At 42.8% G+C, this 21,576-nt stretch overlaps 1 protein-coding gene across 1 annotated transcript in view; it reads right to left on the reverse strand.

Annotated features, from left to right (window-relative positions):
- LOC126480692 (DNA-directed RNA polymerases I, II, and III subunit RPABC3) overlaps positions 1-21,576 on the reverse strand; it is a 481,255-nt gene that overhangs the window by 391,177 nt on the left and 68,502 nt on the right. The gene's annotated exons all lie outside the window — the stretch shown is intronic.

Consider the following 21,576-nt stretch of genomic DNA (forward strand, 5'->3'; position numbering starts at 1 on the left):
AAGGGGAAAGCTTACATTAAATAAGTTGTCGTAATCATTAGCGAGGATATTAGAAGTGCCTCTTTAACAATCGATTATTGATTTTTTCGATGTGATTTTATCTTGCAATAACACTGCATTTCTCCTTCTACTAAGGTTAGAAGTCATTAGCTCGTCTTCAGGGTGTTCGCTGGTATAACTAAGCACCCTCCACATTAGGCAGCACATAACGGTACATTTTCTTGGATACAGTCATTCAAAAACATTTACTGCATCGCCCTCACCTCGTGGGGGCGTCGTACATATTCTTGGCCTTTCTCTCTGACATCACATCGTCCTCTATCAACTTCACGTAATTTTATAGATGTGTTGTGATCATTCCGTCTTAAATCTCTTCCCTGTTGGCAGTAAAAGCAGACTCTAACTCAACGCTGTTGTGCGCCGCACGCTAACGAATGTTAGATGACAATTTTGTTCATGCGAGAGACAGAGAACGCCATGTCCGTAGCAGTGATCACAGCAGGCGTCCACCTTGTGCAGTGTGAGTCCTTCGTTCTCCGACGTTAATCGAAAAAAAGTGCTTTCCGAGGCAGAATTACGTACTTCCTGATGCTTTGTTTCGAGAATATGCTGCAAATTCGCTTCCTTCAGCAAAGATATTCATTCCAACTGCACATTTATGGAACAAATCACACCGTAATTTTGTATGACGAAAACACGTAGCATTCGAGTATTGGCAAATTCTCTTTGGCGTAACTTGATTCTTAGAGACTCTATGACATCTCCCATACCTCTAACAGAATAACAGCATATGTACCCCACCCACCATCAACCTTCGTCGTCTTTCTGCCCTCCTCTTGTGACCCATTACCTCTTGTTGCATCTTCTCTTTTCTGCGGACGTAATTAGTTAGGGCTACATTCACAATTAATTCATGTCCTGTAGCTGACACGGAGATGGCCCCCTTACTGCTCTTCGATGAAAATGTAACGTGAGATATGTATGTTTGGTTAAGTAAGGGGGCTATTTTTATAATTGGTTACACATTCATTGTTATTTTCATTACGACTACATCGACTGTTATCACAACATAATTTCCGTTTTTACGTTGTTTACTACAAAGAAATTGTACGACTGCTTATTCGATGTACGGGTTAGTCTAATGGTTACGAATACGAAGTCACGTCCTTCACCGAGACCTTGTACTTATAAAACTACGCAGTCATCAAGTGGTGCACAAACAAGTAATTACCTTGGTGGAACAATAATCTCGAATTGCGGAGGAAGCAGGTAAGAAGACTACTCAAGTTTGTACGAAAGAAAGGGCAGTGGACAAAACATCGGTAGGCCCTTGCCAAATACAGTCTTGTAATTAAGCAAACGAAACTATCATCCTGGAAGGTATTCTGTGAGGAAGTGGAAGATACAGCTGTCTGGACCAGACTTCACAAGATCCTCAGAAGAATAGCAAAAAATCCAGGAGGTATACTAAAAAAGGATAAGGACGAGTATACAAGGGCAGCGCATGAGATGCTGGATATGCTTCCCAAGATTCTCTTCTCTCAATAAACTCTGGCAGATGACACGGAAACATATTCACTTCCTGTGACATATTGTGGGAACGTTTCAACTGTTCAGGATGTCTAAATGGAATTTTTCTGGCTCTTCTGCAACAAGCATGAGAGAATAAGACTTCTATGCAGACCGTTTATAGTCAGTCTAGCAGTAGTCTAATGCTTTGAGGACAGCGAAGTCCTTTTTTCTTTTCATTTCGAAGCCAAAGAGAACTTGATCATACTAAGGCTATGGACATGAGACAGATCAGTCTGTTCTCCTTAGGAAAACTGGTTAATGTGGACACTAGGGAAATTATGTCAACTGAAGTTTCTCTACACGAAAACGATTATGCATGTCAGCCAGGAAAATCATGTAAAACAGCACTTTATCAGCCTGATGGGAAGGTTGAAAAAGCTGCACACTTTCAAGAAATTGCTCTCTACATCTTCCTGGATATTCAAATCCATGGTCAGAGCTGCAGAACACTATGGCATTAAGATCCCTATACATACAGGGTGGTCCATTGATAGTGACCGGGCCAAATATCTCACGAAATAAGCATCAAACGAAAAAACTACAAAGAACGAAACTCGTCTAGCTTGAAGGGGGAAACCAGATGGCGCTACGGTTGGCCCGCTAAATGGCGCTGCCATAACCCCCATTTTTATTACATATTCGTGTAGTACGTAAAGAAATATTAATGTTTTAGTTGGACCACTTTTTTCGCTTTGTGATAGATGGCGCTGTAATAGTCACAAACGTATAAATACGTGGTATCACGTAACATTCCGCCTGTGCGGACGGTATTTGCTTCGTGATACATTACCCAAGTTAAAATGTACCGTTTACCAATTGCGGAAATGGTCGATATCGTGTTGATGTATGGCTATTGTTATCAAAATGCCCAACGGTCGTGTGCTATGTATGCTGCTCGGTATCCTGGACGACATCATCCAAGTGTCCGGACCGTTCGCCGGATAGGTACGTTATTTAAGGAAACAGGAAGTGTTCAGCCACATGTGAAACGTCAACCACGACCTGCAACAAATGATGATGCCCAAGTAGGTGTTTTAGCTGCTGTCGCGGCTAATCTGCACATCAGTATGAGACAAATTGCACGAGAATCGGGAATCTCAAAAACGTCGGTGTTGAGAATGCTACATCAACATCGATTGCACCCGTACCATATTTCTATGCACCAGGAATTGCATGGCGACGACTTTGAACGTCGTATACAGTTCTGCCACTGGGCATAAGAGAAATTACGGGACGATGACAGATTTTTTGCACGCGTTCTATTTAGCCACGAAGAGTCATTCACCAACAGCGGTAACGTAAACCGGTATAATATGCACTATTGGGCAACGGAAAATCCACGATGGCTGCGACAAGTGGAACATCAGCGACCTTGGCGGGTTAATGTATGGTGCGGCATTATAGGAGGAGGGATAATTGGCGCCCATTTTATCGATGGCAATCTAAATGGTGCAATGTATGCCGATTTTCTACGTAATGTTCTACCGATGTTACTACAAGATGTTTCACTGCATGACAGAATGGCGATGTACTTCCAACATGATGGATGTCCGGCACATAGCTCGCGTTCGGTTGAAACGGTACTGAATAGCATTGTCAATGCATGTGTGAACATTGCGGAAGGCGAACTACTCGTTGTTGAGAGGAATGTCGTTACACGTATTGCCAAATGCATTGAGGTTGACGGACATCATTTTGAGCATTTATTGCATTGATGTGGTATTTTCAGGTAATTACGCTGTAACAGCATGCGCTCTCAGAAATGATAAGTTCACAAAGATACATGTATCACATTGGAACGACCGAAATAAAATGTTCGAACGTACCTACGTTCCGTATTTTAATTAAAAAACCTACCTGTTACCAACTGTTCGTCTAAAATTGTGAGCCATATGTTTATGACTACTACAGCGCCATCTATCATAAAGCGAACAACGTGGTCCAACTAAAACATTCATATTTTTTTAATATTAATAAAATAAAATATGTAATAAAAAATGGGGGCTCCTAGTTTTAAAAAACGCAGTTGATATTCGTTTGACCTATGGCAACGCCATCTAGCGGGCTAACCATAGCCCTATCTTGTTTCCCCTTTCAAGCTAGACAAGTTTTAGTTCTTTGTAGTTTTTTCGTTTGACGCTTATTTCGTGAGATATTTGGCCCGGTCACGATCAATGGACCACACTGTATAATTGGATGAAGACCATGTTGAATAGAGTAAAGTCACCTCGATGGACATTCAAAATGGTAACCAACAACATCAGATTGTGTCCGTAAGGCCGGATTTTGTCCCCACTACTGCGTAACCTAGTGGTGAAAGAGCTAATTAAAGGGTTAAATGCTAGATGTTACATTTGCCAAGGACACATCGCCGACTTAGTCATGGTAATACTTGGCAAATTTTCAAGTGCTGTTAGTCAAATGGCAAAATGCGCTCTAAACATAACGTAAAGCTGGTGTAGGAAGCACGACCTAAGATTAGTCTCAAGAAAACTGTTGAAGTAGGGTTCACGAGAAGCTGTATCAAGGTCACGTACTGGAATCTTAGGACTCTTCGACGAAATTCTGCCACTAGATGGAGATAGTGACGCACCTAGGGATAACGCTGGATGCGAAACTACGATGGATTCCTCACATAAAAGTTCCAAGGGGAAAGATACTCTTGCTAGCACTAGATAGGCCTGTGGTAAAAACTGGGTGTCTAAATCCCAAGAGTATTACTGGGTACACACCTCTTAATAAGACCTACGATAATTTACGGGGCTACAGCATGGTGAAATAACGCGGAACGGGAGGTGGCCGCTATGGAGTTTGGAATGGTTCAGAGATTGGCCCGCCAGCCGTAACAGCTGGAATTAGCAGCTCACCTACTGCTGGAATGGAAACCATGCTGGACATGCCCCCATTACATCTGAGTTACAATGGAGACAGCGTCAGGGGCATACAAGTTAAAAACTGGACTCTTTTATAATATCCAGAACCCGACAGTAATATAATGAATGTGGTGAATATAGGTACAGGAGGGGAAATGACGGCTTACTATACTATGGCTTCCAGCTGCTTCAACGATCCAATCAATGTTAACAACTGGAAGTAGGGAGCAGTGAAAGACTGAATCACGACAACGTGCAGGAAACATTTTAGTTTACTGACGGGTCGAAAACAGACAAATGTGCTGGAAGTACAGCCTATATTATACTGTGCAGTCTCTCTATAGAAAAAAGCTGTGGTATTCCAGACAGAGATATTCGCTATTAGAGTAGGTGCACAGGAGAATCTATGTAGGTGTTACAAGGATCGTAGCATCTGCACTCATTCAAACAGCCAAGCAGCTCTGAAATCTTCGTCAGCCCCTGCAACGATCCAAGATGCTACTCCTGGCGGGTGTAAAAATCAATGTGCGCAACGGAAAATAATAACCGCTAAAATGATGATTTGACCCTGTCTGACTACCCCCTGAAGCAGATCTTAGGATCTCTTAAATCCATAAATTTACAATCTAAACATAAATGGTTCTGAGCACTATGGGACTTAACTTCTGAGGTCATCAGTCCCCTAGAACTTAGAACTACTTAAACCTAACTAACCTAAGGACATTACACACATCCTTGCCCGATGCAGAATTCGAACCTGCGACGGTAGTTAAACATAAAAGAATGAGGAAGGCAACTAATACTACTAAATGGTAAACGTTGTTTCTTATAATACGTTTATCGCAGATTTAAAAAAAGCACCCTTTATGACAAATGTCTGTATTTCCTAAGTAAAATTATTAATCAATTGCCCCATTCTGCCCCCTTTTATAGCCACGTGATCTAACATAAATAACGCGAAATGACTGACATTATCTACGTACCAAACACTAGAAGACACTACTTTCAAAGATGATCTACAGTGGTGTGGAAGCTCAGCGGAAATAAACAAAAAATGGTTCAAATGGCTCTGAGCACTATGGACTTAACAGCTGTGGTCATCAGTCCCCTAGAACTTAGAACTACTTAAACCTAACTAACCTAAGAACATCACACACATCCATGCCCGAGGCAGGATTCGAACCTGCGACCGTAGCAGTCGCACGGTTCCGGACTGCACGCCTAGAACCGCGAGACCACCGCGGCCGGCGGAAATAAACAACCGTGATCACAGCTGTTTAGCTTTATAGTCCTAATAAGCCGAAGCAATTTGCGATATCGCCGTATGGTGCGTCGCCATGAGAAACGCGAACTCTCAGCCACAAGAACGGAGTTCAGATAACGTCTCAACGTAAGTATAGGCAGAGGAAGTGCTCTCAATTCCTGAACGCTACGTACTCAACGACGACTTCCAACCCGGAAGTGAAGTCCAGAATCGTATAGGTTCGCAACAGTACAGTTCCTAACTGTTCTAACTATAAACTCTACTGAGAGCAAAGACAACAAGTCCGTCTGTACCAACAAAAGCTGATATCGAGCGACCGTCACACATGGACGATCACAATGGAAAACCACGTCTCTCCAGCGCTGGCTCCCCAACAAGGCTCGGCTTGCCACCATCGTAATTCCGAAAACTAACCATATTCCAGAAACCTCGGAATAGTCTGCCTCTCTACAGATTCTACCGAACGCCGATCAATCTTATTTTAGTCTTTTATCGTCCAGCGCGAAAAGTCTGCGAGGAAAAACCTATACTCGTACAATGGTACGCTTCTGAGTAAAAATCCTTGGAAATAATCCAGCCTGCGTAGTTTCCGAGGTGTCGCTTCTTCTTTCCTCTCACCTACGTCCAAGATTTTCAGCGTTCGGAAGTATTATCCGGTTATCCTTCCAGCCCTACTACAATAGCGGCCAGCCATCACCCTATTGTGCACCAGAGCTCAGATGCCACAACGTCCGTCTAGCTACTTCCTGTGTTTAAGCAGGACCAACACCTGTGCGGGCCTTCCACCCAGAGCTTGAGTTCTGTCTGCCGTTTCATCTCCTCTGGCGTTCCAACCTTTACTAGTATACGCAATCAATCATTATGCCGTTTTTATAATAAAGACACTCCGTCACCTTTCATGCAATAAGCTTTAACAATTATTTACAAGACATACGTGACAATGAGAGTCTCCTTTATATATTCATATATTTGATGTATAACCTATCACATGATGCCTAATTGTGTTTGTAGATCACGGCAAAGTATGTGGATGAGTTCTTGTAAGGTGCGAAATTATAGCCACCTTACAACGAAATCAAAGATCGTCGCAGAATCCCATGAATGCCTTGTGAGACTAGGGGAATGCAACAGGGGAACCTGCTGTCGGTCCTTGGTCGTCAGGAACTTTAATATGCAGAAACTGATAGGCTGGCCAGAACAGGGACGGCGACTCCAGTTGTTGCGCCATAGCCTGTCTTAACCATCACTAAGGCGGTGGTAAAATCGAAACTACCTGGCTGGGTCATGAGGCAGCACATAGAATAATGGACTAACAATTAAGTTCCAAAAGCAAAAACGTGAAAAGCTAATGATGTCGAAACCATATTTTAAGAGCAGTTTTGCATTCCTGGGCTTGAACAGGAGGCAGTTTAAACTCGTAATAGGTGTAACGATTGGCCATGGGAACTTCAGGTAACACAGGCGTAAGTATAAAGAAAGAAGCCTCTAAGTACAAATTACGAGACTTTGAATTTTAATAGTGCTAACTACTCGTACCGATTTATTTACAACTTATACAAGACACACACATGTTTCAAAGTTTTACTATCCTTCAAATTAGCCACCAGTATTGTTTGTAACCAGTTGTCAGCGATGTGGATGCCTTAGGATACCCTTAGAAGCGCCTGCTGTGTTGGCAGTTCGAATGGAGTGATCTATTACCCGACGAAACTCTGTAAAAGTTCTGAAGCGAATGCCAAGAAGTACTTCCTTCAATTTAAGAATGTAGTCTAAGTCACAAGGGCTTACGTCCGGGGAATGTGGTGGATGGTACAGCACTTCCTAGTCCAATCGACCAAACAAAACAGTCACAACATGCGCCTTATGTGCCCCGGTATTGTCCTGCAAAATGATTGGCGAGTGCTGCAGAAACCGCGCTGGAAGCAAAAAGAGACAAAACATTTGGGTCATTAATTCTACAGAGATTGTGTCTAACAAAAATGTAGTAAATGGTCTCTTACTACTCTTCAAGGGCACTGACGGGCTTCACTAGAATGACAAGAAGAGAAACATCACAACAACCTTAGTTTTAATGCGGGCAATAGGAGGCTAAGACCACTGTCTCCCTGATCAGATCAAATCAATGGTTACGAATTTGCTGGAAAAAAAATGACCGCAAAAAACGTTTCATGAATTATCGGCATATGTTTAACGCTATCGCTTGAGATCATTTCATTCGCATTCACCGACAAGCAGCTTGAAACCACCTTAAGAGTCAGTACTCTGACTTTTCACATGTTTACCACGCACAAATATAAACTAAAGAGCCAAAGAAACTGGTACACCAGTCTAATATCGTTTAGGGAACCCGCAAGCACGCAGAGGTGCCGCAACACGGCGTGGCATGGCTAAAAATGGTTCAAATGGCTCTGAGGACTATGGGACTCAACATCTTAGGTCATAAGTCCCCTAGAACTACTTAAACCTAACTAACCTAAGGACATCACACACACCCATGCCCGAGGCAGGATTCGAACCTGCGACCGTAGCAGTCCCGCGGTTCCGGACTGCCGTGGCATGGCCTGGACTAATATCTGAAGTAGTGCTGGAGGGAATTGATACCATTAATCCTGAAAGGCTGCCCATAAATCCGTAAGAGTACGACGGGGTGGCCGGCCGAGGTGGCCGAGCGGTTCTAGGCGCTACAGTCTGGAACCGCGCGACCGCTACGGTCGCAGGTTCGAATCCTGCCTCGGGCATGGATGTGTGTGATGTCCTTAGGTTAGTTAGGTTTAAGTAGTTCTAAATTCTAGGGGACTGATGACCTTGGAAGTTAAGTGCCATAGTGCTAAGAGCCATTTGAACCGTTTTGAATGACGGGTTGGAGATCTCTTCTGAACAGCAAGTTGCAAGGAATCACAGAATTACTCAATAATGTTCATGTATGCGGAGTTTGGTGGCCAGCGGAAATGTTTAAAATCAGTAGTGTGTTCCTGGACCCACTCTGTAGCAATTCTGGATGTTCGGGATGTTGCACTGTCCTGCTGGAATTGCCCAAGTCAGTCGGAATGCACAATGGACTTTGAACTACTTAAACCTAACTAACCTAAGGACATCACACACATCCTTGCCCGATGCAGAATTCGAACCTGCGACGGTAGTTAAACATAAAAGAATGAGGAAGGCAACTAATACTACTAAATGGTAAACGTTGTTTCTTATTATACGTTTATCGCAGATTTAAAAAAAGCACCCTTTATGACAAATGTCTGTATTTCCTAAGTAAAATTATTAATCAATTGCCCCATTCTGCCCCCTTTTATAGCCACATGATCTAACATAAATAACGCGAAATGACTGACATTATCTACGTACCAATCACTAGAAGACACTACTTTCAAAGATGATCTACAGTCGTGGAAGCTCAGCGGAAATAAACAAAAAATGGTTCAAATGGCTCTGAGCACTATGGGACTTAACATCTGTGGTCATCAGTCCCCTAGAACTTAGAACTACTTAAACCTAACTAACCTAAGGACATCACACACATCCATGCCCGAGGCAGGTTTCGAACCTGCGACTGTAGCAGTCGCGCGGTTCCGGACTGAGCGCCTTAACCGCGAGACCACCGCGGCCGGCCTCTGATACCAAGAAGTAGGCCTATTATTACAGGAATTTCTGCACAGACAAGACCATTTTGTCTCTAATCCCATGAAATAGAAGACGGCAACGGCACACTGAATTAGTGCAGTTTTTCTAATACCTACATAACCTGTGAGCAAGTTTTCATTGAACTAATAATGAGCACGATTTAAGCTAGGATTCTTGCTCGCTTACTAGGTACATAAGTATGAAACTGGGATTTCCCTACAGGGCCCGTGAGACCGCGTCTGCGGCGCCATCTGCTTCCTGTAACGGCTGACGATGAATGTCAACACACACGGTAACCCAAGTTTCATACATCGGTATCTGTTTCAAACCGTAAACATGTCGATTTTTACACCTTCGAACTACGATTTGCGGACAGCATTGGTTTTCTGTTATCATTTGAAAAAAACTACTGCAGAATCGCATCGAATGCTTGTCAAAGCTTTCGGCGAACATGCTCTTGGGAAAACACAGCGTTTCGAGTGGTTCAAACAATTCAAAAGCAGTGTTTTTGACGTGAGAAAGGACGAGCGCAGGATACCACCAAAGAAGTTCGAAGACAACGAATTGTAGGCCTTATTAGATGAAGATGATACTCAAACTCGACATGAACTCGCGGAACAATTGAATGTGACGCAGAATGCGGTTTCTCTTCGGTTGGAAGCTGTAGGAAAGGTGCAGAAATTGAGAAAATTGCTTCCGCATGAACTGAATGAAAGACAGCAAGCAAATCGAAAGACCTATTGTGAAAGTAATTGCTCCATCGAATAGTGACAGGTGTTGAAAAACTGATATGTTTTGAGAATCCTAAGCGTCGTAAATGATGCGTGAATCCAGGCCAATCATCGACATCCGCTGCAAGATCAAATCGCTTAGGAAATAAGACAATGCTCTGCGTTTGGTGGGATCAGAAGGGTGTCATCTACTATGAGCTGCTAAAACCTGGTGAAACCGTCAACACTGATCTCTACCAACAGCAAATGATCGATTTAAATCGAGCATTACGTGAAAAACGACCGGAATATGGAAAAGGCAATACAAAGTCATATTGCTCCAGATAACGCCCCATCGCACACAGCAAAACGGGTCAGGGAAACGATCGAGACGTTCAGTTGGGAAATACTAGGGCATGCGGCCTATTAGACTTGGCTCCATCCAAATATCAGTATTTGCATCACTGGGACGCGCTCTCAATGAACAACGCTTCATTTCGCATGAAAATGTACAAAGTGGCTCGCTGACTGGTTCGCTTCATAAGAAGAACTGTTTTTCTGGCATGGCATTCATAGCCTGTCGGAGATGTGGGAGAAATGTATATATGGCAATGGAGATTATTTTGAGTAAAATGTTGTTTATCAGTTTCACACAAAAGACCAAATTCCGGTTTCATACTTCTACACATGGTATACGGTGTTTTGCATCATTTAAAGGGGACCAAGGCGGCAACAATCTGCTGAGTTGGTTAAAATTAGTGGCAAAAACACACCATGGTATGAGACGATAGTTAGGTGACGCATGCGCTTATAGTGTGGTCGAACAACTCTGAATCACGAGGAACGACGTGGGATACCACCTCTCTGCGAAGCACCGGGGTTCGAATACCAGCGTTTCACAACCAAAGTGATAGTGGATAAATTCAAAAATCACACATGGATCAGTTTTTTAATATCTTGCACACTTTTAATATGGAAAAGGTCACCACCCGTTGGGTTCTAAGACTGACGACACACATTCAAAATGTCTGTCGAACCGTAGCAGTAGCCGAAATAGTCCAGTGGTTTCGGTCCCAATCCGGGAGACCAACTGCTTAATAACTATGTATGAGTGCTGGTTGTATAAATTGAGCCAGAGACACGACAGGCAAAAAAAAGCAGTGGAAACATGTGGATTCATGACCGCCGACAAAGGAGAAGACCCAATTATCGTCGAGTAAGATGGTGGGAAGTGTTTTTGGGACTGCCATTGCGTGGTGCCAACAGATTTTACTAAAAAGGAGCAAACTGTCACAAGAGGATACTACCGAGATCTGACTACGTTACGACAGGCTGCCAAGACGAAACGTCGGGGTGTTTTTGATCTTCGCCAACGCCCCAGCTCATTCCGCACACGACGCAGTCACACAGGCTGCTTCTTTGGGCCATCAAATTTTAATCAACTCCCGACATGGGAATCCGTGACTATTTCCTCTTTCTTCGAATGAAGAAACCATTGCGTGACAGGCATTCCAGGATGACGACTAGGAGACTTTCGAGCTGGAGCGTTTCTGAACAGCCAAAACACTGACTTTTGCAACCAAGGCTTCCGCCATGTCGTCAGTCCTTGGAGAAAATGTGTCATATCGAAGGGTGACTATGTACGGAAGGGCTTGACACCAGCGCCAAGTTTGGTGGCAGCAGTTGGGATTGCTTGGGGAGCAGCGCCTGACGGCACCTAGCTCGGGCGGGCCGCAGTGCGGTCATATGCACGTACCCCAGACCCCAGGCCGATGCGACATGATCGCGCGGCCCACTTGGCCGGTTGCCGCTGCTGCTAGCGTATCGAGCGACAGCGCCCCGTCTATTACCGGCTCAGGCTCCCCCGCAGCGGGCCGCTGGAGGTCCGGGTGCCGCCGACCAATAGCGAACCGCCAAAGCCGGCCCACACTTCCGTATTGGGACGCCAGTCTTCCGCCGCCATTTTGCGGGGCCTTTGGCGAAAATTGACACTGCTGCGCGCCGGGTCCACATACTGGGAAACTCCACCCTGTTCGCTCCAACCAGTCGCCATTTTGAATCCGTTGCGATGGACCCGCTCGTACCTACAAATAAGTTATCCATCAGTTTTCCTGCTCGGAAACGCATACAGCTTTTGGTATTAAGGATCCTTCGTGCTCCACGTAAATAAAGGAACGACAGAGACCACCAGCAAACGCACGTTTGTATACATTGCAACATTGAGGCAGAGAGTTTCTGCTACCAGTCACTTTTTATTTTATGCTTAACCTAACACAATGCAACGCGTTTCAAACATGTTCTGTTCATCTTCAGGCGTTTATACATACATACATGGAGAAATGTTACTTAAAAATAAAGTCTTAAACTAGATTAATCTAGAACACTTTGTCCATTGTTTTTTACTGTAGCTGCTGGTGTGGCATTTGGAGGGGAAGGAGGAGGGCAGTGTATGGCTATAAATCGAAATCAGTGATGTCTTCTGCTGGTTTTCTTCTTTGTGGTTGACTATGCATATCACAGCCCGTAGAGGATGCAGATAGATTTGCATCAGTTATGTATTACGAAAATAGTGTGAAAGGCTTTTATATGACAGTTGATCTCTTACAATTTCATCATCTTAGTGCTTCACTTGCATCACTGGTGTAATGGCGGAGCTGTTAATTGGCATTACACTATTGCACATTACATTTTGTCACTGATTGCCAACGTAATTCACTGCATAAATTGCTTCGATGCTATACACACAACACAAGATGGCGGACTGTAGCATGTGTGTCTGTATCGATTATCGAGGTTTTGTATCGATATTCTTGGTACTGACAGATCTGTAGTCAATTATTTACATTGACGTATCTTGAATCTATTGAGTTAGAACTGGCTTAAGACTGTTGAAGAATTTTGAGTTTTTTTAATTCGATTATTTCATTAAGAATGTTATCTCCATGCTTTGTGTTATGTATGAAAATTTCCATGATATCCATTCTTTTACTTTTTCCTATTTTGTGTAAAATTTCGAGGTTGTCTTCGATTTTCAAAGGACGGCCTGTGTCTTTAATGTGAGTTGCTACTGCTGGTTTGTTACATTTATCAAGCCTGTAGCAGTCTAAATGTTCTTTGAATAGGGTTCCGAAATTTCTGCCTGTTTGGCCGATATAATATTAATTACACTGGCTGCAGGCAATTTTGTAAATTCCAGATGCATCTAGACTTGTATCTGGTGGTTTTATATTTTGAGTAAGCTTCCTACTTAGGTTGTTGTTGGCGTTGAAGCTGATTTTTACTTCTGTGTTTTTGAATAGTCTTTCTAATTTGTCAGATACTATTCCGAGATATGGCATTTTTACATATTTGACTGCTGGGGCACTGTCAGTGGTGAATGTAGTTTGATGTTGTTTGCTCAGTTTGCTTTTTATCTGCTGTGACAAGGTATTAATTAGAGAAGGGTCATATCCATTGTTTATTGCAGTATATGTTATCAGTGACAAAATATAATGTGCAATAGTGTAATGTCAATCAACAGCTCCGCCATTACACCAGTGATGCAAGTGAAGCAGCAACATGATGAAATTGTAAGTGATCAACGGTCATATAAAAGCCTTTCGCACTATTTTCGTAATACATAACTGATGCAAATCTATCAGCATCCTATAGGGGCTGTGATATACATAGTCGACCACAAGGAAGAATACCAGCAGAAGACACGAAGACATCAATGATTTCGATTTCTAGCCATACACTGCGCCTCTCCTTCCCCCCAAATGCCACACCAGCAGCTACAGTAAAAAACAATGGACAAAGTGTTCTAGATTAATCTAGTTTAAGACTGTTTATTTTTAAGTAACATTTCTCTATGTATGTATAAACGCCTGAAGATGAACAGAACATGTTCGAAACGCGTTGCATTATGTTAGATTAAGCATAAAACAAAAAGTGACAGGTAGCAGAAACTTGAAATAAATAATTATCCCATAAAGTCACGGTTCAAAACATAGCCATTACGGCTGAAAATAATTATGGGGCAGAGAGTGCTGAGGACAGTTGTTGACTGGAAATGGGTAACGCTCTAAGTGCCACAGATGGTTATTTCCTAACTTGACAAAGGTCTGGAGTATCGCAGAAACCTCCTTCAACTAGATTTACAGTGTTTTAAGAGTTTTGTTTGTGACGTAAGGAACGCTGAATGTGCCGAGCGTAGTTAAGTGCAGTGTCAAACATGTTATACGCTAACCTGTTTCTCGCTCGCTTTCCTACAAGCAAGAAGCATTAGTAGATTATATTTCATTTATTTTCGACGTGAATCTTTTGTGTACAGTGCTTTATGACGGAAAGGAAAGGCTAGGCTACAAATATTAAGCAGAAAACTGACCTAAGCCGTAAGAGCCTGCTGTAGAAAGAACCATCACAACATGATGTGCGTTGACATCATTGGAATCTGGAGAAGAAAGCCACTACTGAACGATTAGAGTATTGGCGACAAATCACTGGCAGAAAAACGTCATCATTGACTACCATAAAATACCTTGAGGTAAGCACTGTAAGTGACCTGAAGTGGAATGACTACATAAAATACGGTTTGATTCCTAGGGGAAACAGCTGTAGTCAACGACTGCTTTCATTTCAAGTACTGATGGTTACAGCAATCAGTCGCAATGACATTTATTGCATATCTAGATTTCAGTGCTAAAAACACATGTAAAGAACCAGTTACAATAAGGTAACATGCACGAGATCTTAAATTTACAGTTGAAGAAGATTTAAATGTAAGTCAAGTTCATATCAGAAAACGTAAGGTAAAACATTAAAAACACATAAATATGAACGTAGTCCTAATCTGACTATTCATGTCAGACGCTGAGTTCACACTGATGTCACTTTTACATTAATACAGCTGTCTTCAGTGTACATCATACCAGTCTACAGTGGAATTCTTACATATATGATGCATTGACAACATGATAGTTTATCTTCACAATTCATATGTTCTATCATTTTATTTACTGTTTCATGCTTACTTACGTACATAACACAAAAAGAGATGGCTATAATTAAAAGCAGTGACCTATGTTTTACAGTTGTACTTGGTGGTTACTGTGTGAACTAGCCAGTGGTATCCGTTTCTGCTGCGCATTTTACAACTGAACATAATTTAAAAAAATAGGATACAGACCTAATTTAATAAAATTTTATTAAAACAGTGTTATATACAAAGTACAGTTAAAGAAACTGGCACAGACAAGAGTGGTGCTATGTCGTCGTACCATCAGCAATATGCCGCAAAGACCAGGAACCTTTCTCCTTTAAAACGTCCTCTCCTATGAGTTTCGTACTCAAATCCATTATAATTTACCCAGTTTGGTGTTAAAACTAATCAACCGTCAACTACATCATGTAATAATGTAGGAAATACATTAAATTTGACTTCAGAAACTTTGTTCCCACATGCGATGTAGAAATGATCATGGTAATTAGATCGTTATTGTCAGATCAGTGCGTCTGTTGGGATTGGCGCATAGTAGCCGAATCTCAGTAATTTTTAAACAGTTCCCAAAACTGGAGCTACCCGTGGCTACTTGCTCATTTAGCAGTGTCACGGGAGAAGACACTTAAAAGACATATCAAATTCTTCGAACAGGTCCATACATTTTCCCTTCTCTTGCAGATGGAGCGGCCTAATATGTGAGAGCGGAATAGGTGCGCCGTGCCCCTTTCAACGAAGTTAGATTTTTCTGTCGCATTTTTGCCATCTTATGCGACATGTTCGCTGAACCTGGCTTTCAGTACATAGCAAAGCAGCCAGGATGCTGCTAATTAATTATTTAATCAATTTTTACACACATACATTTAATAAGGCATGCATGTTACCTTCTTGTAACTTGGTCTTCACATGTTTTTAGTACTGAAAATTGCCACGCAGTGACCGAAATCTAGACGTGCAATGAACATCATTGCAACCGATTGCCGTACCCTTTACTACTTCATATAAAATAAACTGTAGGTAAATTAGGTGCGATCTACAAAAGAAGAGTCTTACAGAACAGCTATTTCGACAGATTCTTTAATATTATTCGTCAGTCTAGGACCCTATTAGGTAAGAGCTAAAGAAGAAATGAACGAGATCCAACGAGAGCATTACTTAGACGCCTAACTGACTCCAGTGGGGGACGCTACAAGAGTCGCTGTACTACGCAGAGTGGTGCACTACTGAAATTCCGAGAGAGTACTTTCCGGGAAGAGTGTGACAACATATTACTCCCTCCCACATACATCTCGCGAAATGACCACAACAAGAAAATCTGAGAAATTAGAGCTAATATGGAGGCTTACCGACAAAGGAAAAGATAATGGCACCAGAAGTATCTTCCGCCACACACTGTCGGGTGGAATTGCGGAGTATTGGTGTAGATTTGACTGTCACTGAAGCACTTCAAATCTGACATAAGCTAACTTAGTTGCTGCAAGACGGACAACAGGATGTGATAAGATTTCAATGTCTCATGAACTTTCATGTCATTAAAGACGAGGCACGAGCCTGGCGGAAAAGGAGGGAAAGCGGTGGCAAACGTTATCGGGATTCCTATTCGCTGTTTTTGGACAAGCAAATATTAAACTGATCTGAGAATTGATGGTTGTTCCTCCCGTATTTGCGACCAGTGCAACAAATAGTGCGGCACCCCGTACATTCATACATTCATCAGAACTGAATTACAGCATTGGTGGAGGTGTCATCTGTACTTCTGTGACTCACGTAAAAAGGTTTCCGAAGTTACTATGGCCGCATGACGGAAATTAACAAACTTTGAACGCGAAACTGATAGTTGGAGCTAGACGCATGGGACATCATATTTCGGGAATCGATAGGGAATTCAATATTCCCAGATCCACAGTGTCAATAGTGTGCCAAGTATACCAGATTTCTGGCATTACCTCTCACCAAGCACAATGCAGTGGCCGACGGCCTCCACATAACGACTGAGAGCAGAGGCAGGGGCGTCTGCGTCGAATTACCAGAGCTACCAGGCAGACAACAATGCGTGAAATGCGTCACAGCTGACGGAGGCGACATTGAGTAGGCTCAATGTATAGCTAAATGTTCCAAGTACGTTCACAAAAAATTTCATTCTCCTCCTGCAAAAAATAAAAAAATTAGCGGCGACTGTGCAAAACTTTTTGAACGCCCTTTGTAATTCGTCAGCACTTAGCTTTATAACCGCTACAGCTGCAACTGCACACTAGAAATGTAAACATACTACTATTCTTCATGATGTATAGTTAATACTAGCTGTTACCCGCTGTTTCGCTTGCATACCAGTAGTTTTTTTACGATGAGTGATAGTGAGTAAGCGAGTTAGAAAAACGTATGTATAAAAAATGTATGCAATGCCTGTGTGTAGGTTCATAATGACTATGTTTCTATTATTTTGTTTTCTGTCGAATCTGAAAGCGTGCGTTGTACACTGAAGCACCAAAGAAACTGGTATAGGCTTGCGTATTCAAATACAGATCTATGGAAACACGAAGAATGAGGCGCTGCGGTCGGCAACGCCTATATAAGACGACAAGCGTCTGGTGCAGTTGCTAGATCTGTTATTGCTACTACAATGGCAGACTACCAAGATTTGAGTGAGTCTGAACGTGGTGTCATAGTCGGCGCACTAGCGAAGGGACACAGCATCTCCGAGGTAGCGGTGAAATGAGGAATTTCCCGTACGACCATTTCACGAGTGTACCGTGAATATTAGGAATGCGGTAAAACATCAAATCTCCGACATCGATGCGGTCGGAAAAAGATCCTGCAAGAACGTGACCAACGAAGAAACGACGACTTAAGAGGATCGTTCAACGTGACAGAAGTGCAACCCTTCCGCAAATTACCGCAGATTTCAATGCTGGACCATCAACAAATTTCAGCGTGCGAACCATTCAACGAAACATCATCGATATGAGCTTTCAGAGCCGAAGTCCCACTCCTGTGCCCTCGATGAGAGCTCGACACAAAGCTTTACGCCTCTCCTGGGCCCGTCAACACCGACATTGGACTGTTGTTGACTGGAAACATGTTGCCTGGTCGGACGAGTCTCGTTTCAAATTGTATCGAGCAGATGGACGGTACGGATATGAGAATACCTCACGAATCCATGGTTCCTCCATGTCAGCAAGGGACTGTTAAAGCTGGTGCAGGCTCTGTAATGGTGTGTGCAGTTGGAGTGATACGTCTAGGTACGATTCTGACAGATGACACGTATGTTAGCACTCTGTCTGATCACCTGCACTCATTCATGTCCATTGTACATTCCGACTGACTTGGGCAATTCCAGCAGGACAGTACAACACCCCGAACATCCAGAATTGCTACAGAGTGGGTCCACCAGGAACACTCTACTGATTTTAAACATTTCCGCTGGCCACCAAACTTCGCGGACATGAACATTATTGAGCAATTCTGTGATTCCTTGCAACGTGCTGTTCAGAAGAGATCTCCACCCTATCGTACTCTTACGGATTTATGGACAGTCCTTCAGGATTCATGGTATCAATTCTTCAGATATTAGTCGAGGCCACGCCACGCTGTGTTACCGCACTTCTGCGTGCTCGCGGGGGCCCTACACGATATTAAGCATGTGTATCAGTTTCTTTGGCTCTTCAGAGTTTTTTCTAATTATTTTTAAAAATGCCTCGAAACTTTAAATTTGTGCAGGAGTAGAGTTTTTATGGGCTGTTCTGGCTCACGTAGTACTGGATGTGGGATTCTGCCACCATAGCACAAACCGTTTCTCCCTTCCTTTTCAAGGCATTATGTTGCCTACATTTTTTAAATCCTCCTTTAATGACTAATTTATAATTAACATGGTCAGTTAAATCAAATACAGCCTCGCCAAAAGCCTCTCACGCTCCACACTAACGGTACAACACTGTGTTCGTCGTACAGCCTTTAACTGATGCCGTCGTTCCGAGTCTTTAAGCGTCATGGAAGCTGTAAGAGACGCCCGACGCTCAGTGTCTGAAATGAGACGGACTTGTGGCTGTCGTAATGTCTGTAGTTCTTACGGCCACCTGACGTTCTTCATCAAAGTTCTGGCGGTCATGAGGTTGCTCTGAGGTTTGTTGGATTCGAGTAACTTTAGCAGCTTGAGCTCTCTTACAACTATGTCTGATATAACGCAATCACAGTCTGTGGGGCTTATAGCACTAGTTTTGAATACAGTTCTCGGGCTTACTGTCCGGTTTTATTGCTTTATGTCCACCAAAACTCTTCAGCTATGCCAAATGGTGTAGGAACAGAATATGATAAACCACGCGCACATTAACATTGGATTTGCACAGCCACGGAATAATCTACAGACACTAAGAGTCACCGAACATCGCGCCAGTGTCGCCTGCATGCCGCTCACGTGTACTATATTTAAAATTATCAATAAAATCAAAAAAATACAAGTTTTTAAAGAAGCCTATGGCCTTTCTCTGGGTTCAAGGTATCTCCATACCAAATACCACCGGAATCGATTCAGCGGTAGAGTTGTGAAAAACTTAACAGAATGAGTTACTTTCGCAATTAATAATACTGGTACAAGGTACGGAAGTATGGATTAAAAATGTGGAGAACTGAGTAAGCATTTTATTGACTACGTTCAATCACATTACGTAAAACATATCAACCAGTAAGAGGACTCTCATAAACATGATACAGTTCAGAAGTTAGAGTAAATAGCTTCTTCAAAGATTAAATATTTTTTCCTCAATTTGCCCAATACTCTTCAAATCAATAAATACCTTTCCTATCTCACGCCAAATTTCATAGACTTCGGTTCAGCGGTTTAGTCGTGTAAATTTAGCAGGCAGAGTTACTTTCACATTTATGGATTGGCATGGATTAAACACATTGAGGATTGTATAAGCACTGTATTCTACGTGTTACCCATGGCTGCGCTCGCGTAACAGTAAAATGAAATGAAATGTGGAAATGGTTTTATTGGCCGGGAGACCCCGGTTGGGATGTTCTGGAGCTCTGTGCAACTTATTTTGGTGAGATGCACGTCGATGATGATAAAATGATATTGGGGACCAAGCACACATCCAAACACGAGCAGGATAAAACCGACCCAGGGATAGTAACGCCAACCGCATGACCACCAGGTATTCACGCAAATCTGAACGCAACGAAGAAATTATAAGAGACGCATGACGCTCAGCGGCTAAAATGTGACGGGTTTGTGACTGACATTAGTATGTAAGTATCGATTACACACGTACAGGATTGTATAAACACTGTATTCATTACATTGAATCATAGGATGTAGAACTTATCAATCAATGAAACCATTTTCACAAATATGATGAAGTTCAGAAGTCTAAAAAAGCAAGAAGTTATTTCAAAAAGTTCCAAATTTCGCGTTATATTCCTCAACTCAATAAATATGTTGTACTACATACTTTATAAAGTAGCATATGCTTTTCCTTGACGCTTAGGCTGTCTCCACACCAAATTTTACAAAAATCATTACAGCAGTAAAGTCGCGAAAGCGTAAAAGACAGAGTTACTTTCACATTTCTAATATTAGTACGGAACTATGAACGGATACTTACGTGTTGGCGAACGAGTACAAACGAACCTTCCGGATTGGAAATCGCCTGCTCTCTATGCAGGACACATGTACACTATGTGATCAAAGTATCCGGACACTCCCAAAACATACGTTTTTCATATTTAGGTGCATTGTGCTGTCACCTACTGCCAGGTACTCTATACCAGCGACCTCAGTAGTCATCGTGACAGAGCAGAATGGGGCGCTCCGCGGAACTCACTGACTCCGAACGTGGTCAGGTGATTGGGGGTCACTTGTGTCATACGACTGTACGCGCAATTTCCACACTCCTAAACAACCTTAGGTCCACTGTTTCCGAAGTGTTAGTGAAGTGGAAACATACAGCCCAAAAGCGTACAGGCCGACCTCGTCTGTTGACTGACAGAGAAAGCTGACAGTTGAAGAGGTCGTAATGTGTAATAGGCAGACTTCTATCCAGACCATCACACGGGAATTCCAACCTGCATCAGGATCCACTGCAAGTACTATGACAGTTGGGCGGGAGGTGAGAAAAACTTGGATTTCATGGTCGAGCGGCTGTTCGTAAGTCACACCTGCCGGTAAATGTTGTGGAGTGACGAATCACGGAACACAATGCGGCGATCCGATGGCTGGGTGTGGGTATGGCGAATGCCAGGTGAACGTCATTTGCCAGTGAGTGTAGTGCCAAAAGTAAAATTCGGAGGCGGTGGTGTTATGGCGTTGTGTTTTTTTTTTTAAGCACCTTCTTGCTTCCCACTGTTGAAGAGCAACCGGGGATAGTGATGGCATCTTTCAACACGATCGAGTACCTGTTCACATTGCACGGCCTGTGGTGGAGTGGTTACACAACAATAACATCCCTGTAATGGACTGGCCTGCACAGAGTCCTGGCCTGAATCCTGCGATACACCTTTGGTATGTTTTGGAACGCCGACTTCGTGCCAGGCCTCACCGACCGACATCGA

The sequence above is a fragment of the Schistocerca serialis genome, chromosome 1, assembly GCF_023864345.2.
Source record: "Schistocerca serialis cubense isolate TAMUIC-IGC-003099 chromosome 1, iqSchSeri2.2, whole genome shotgun sequence".
Lineage (NCBI taxonomy): Eukaryota > Metazoa > Arthropoda > Insecta > Orthoptera > Acrididae > Schistocerca > Schistocerca serialis.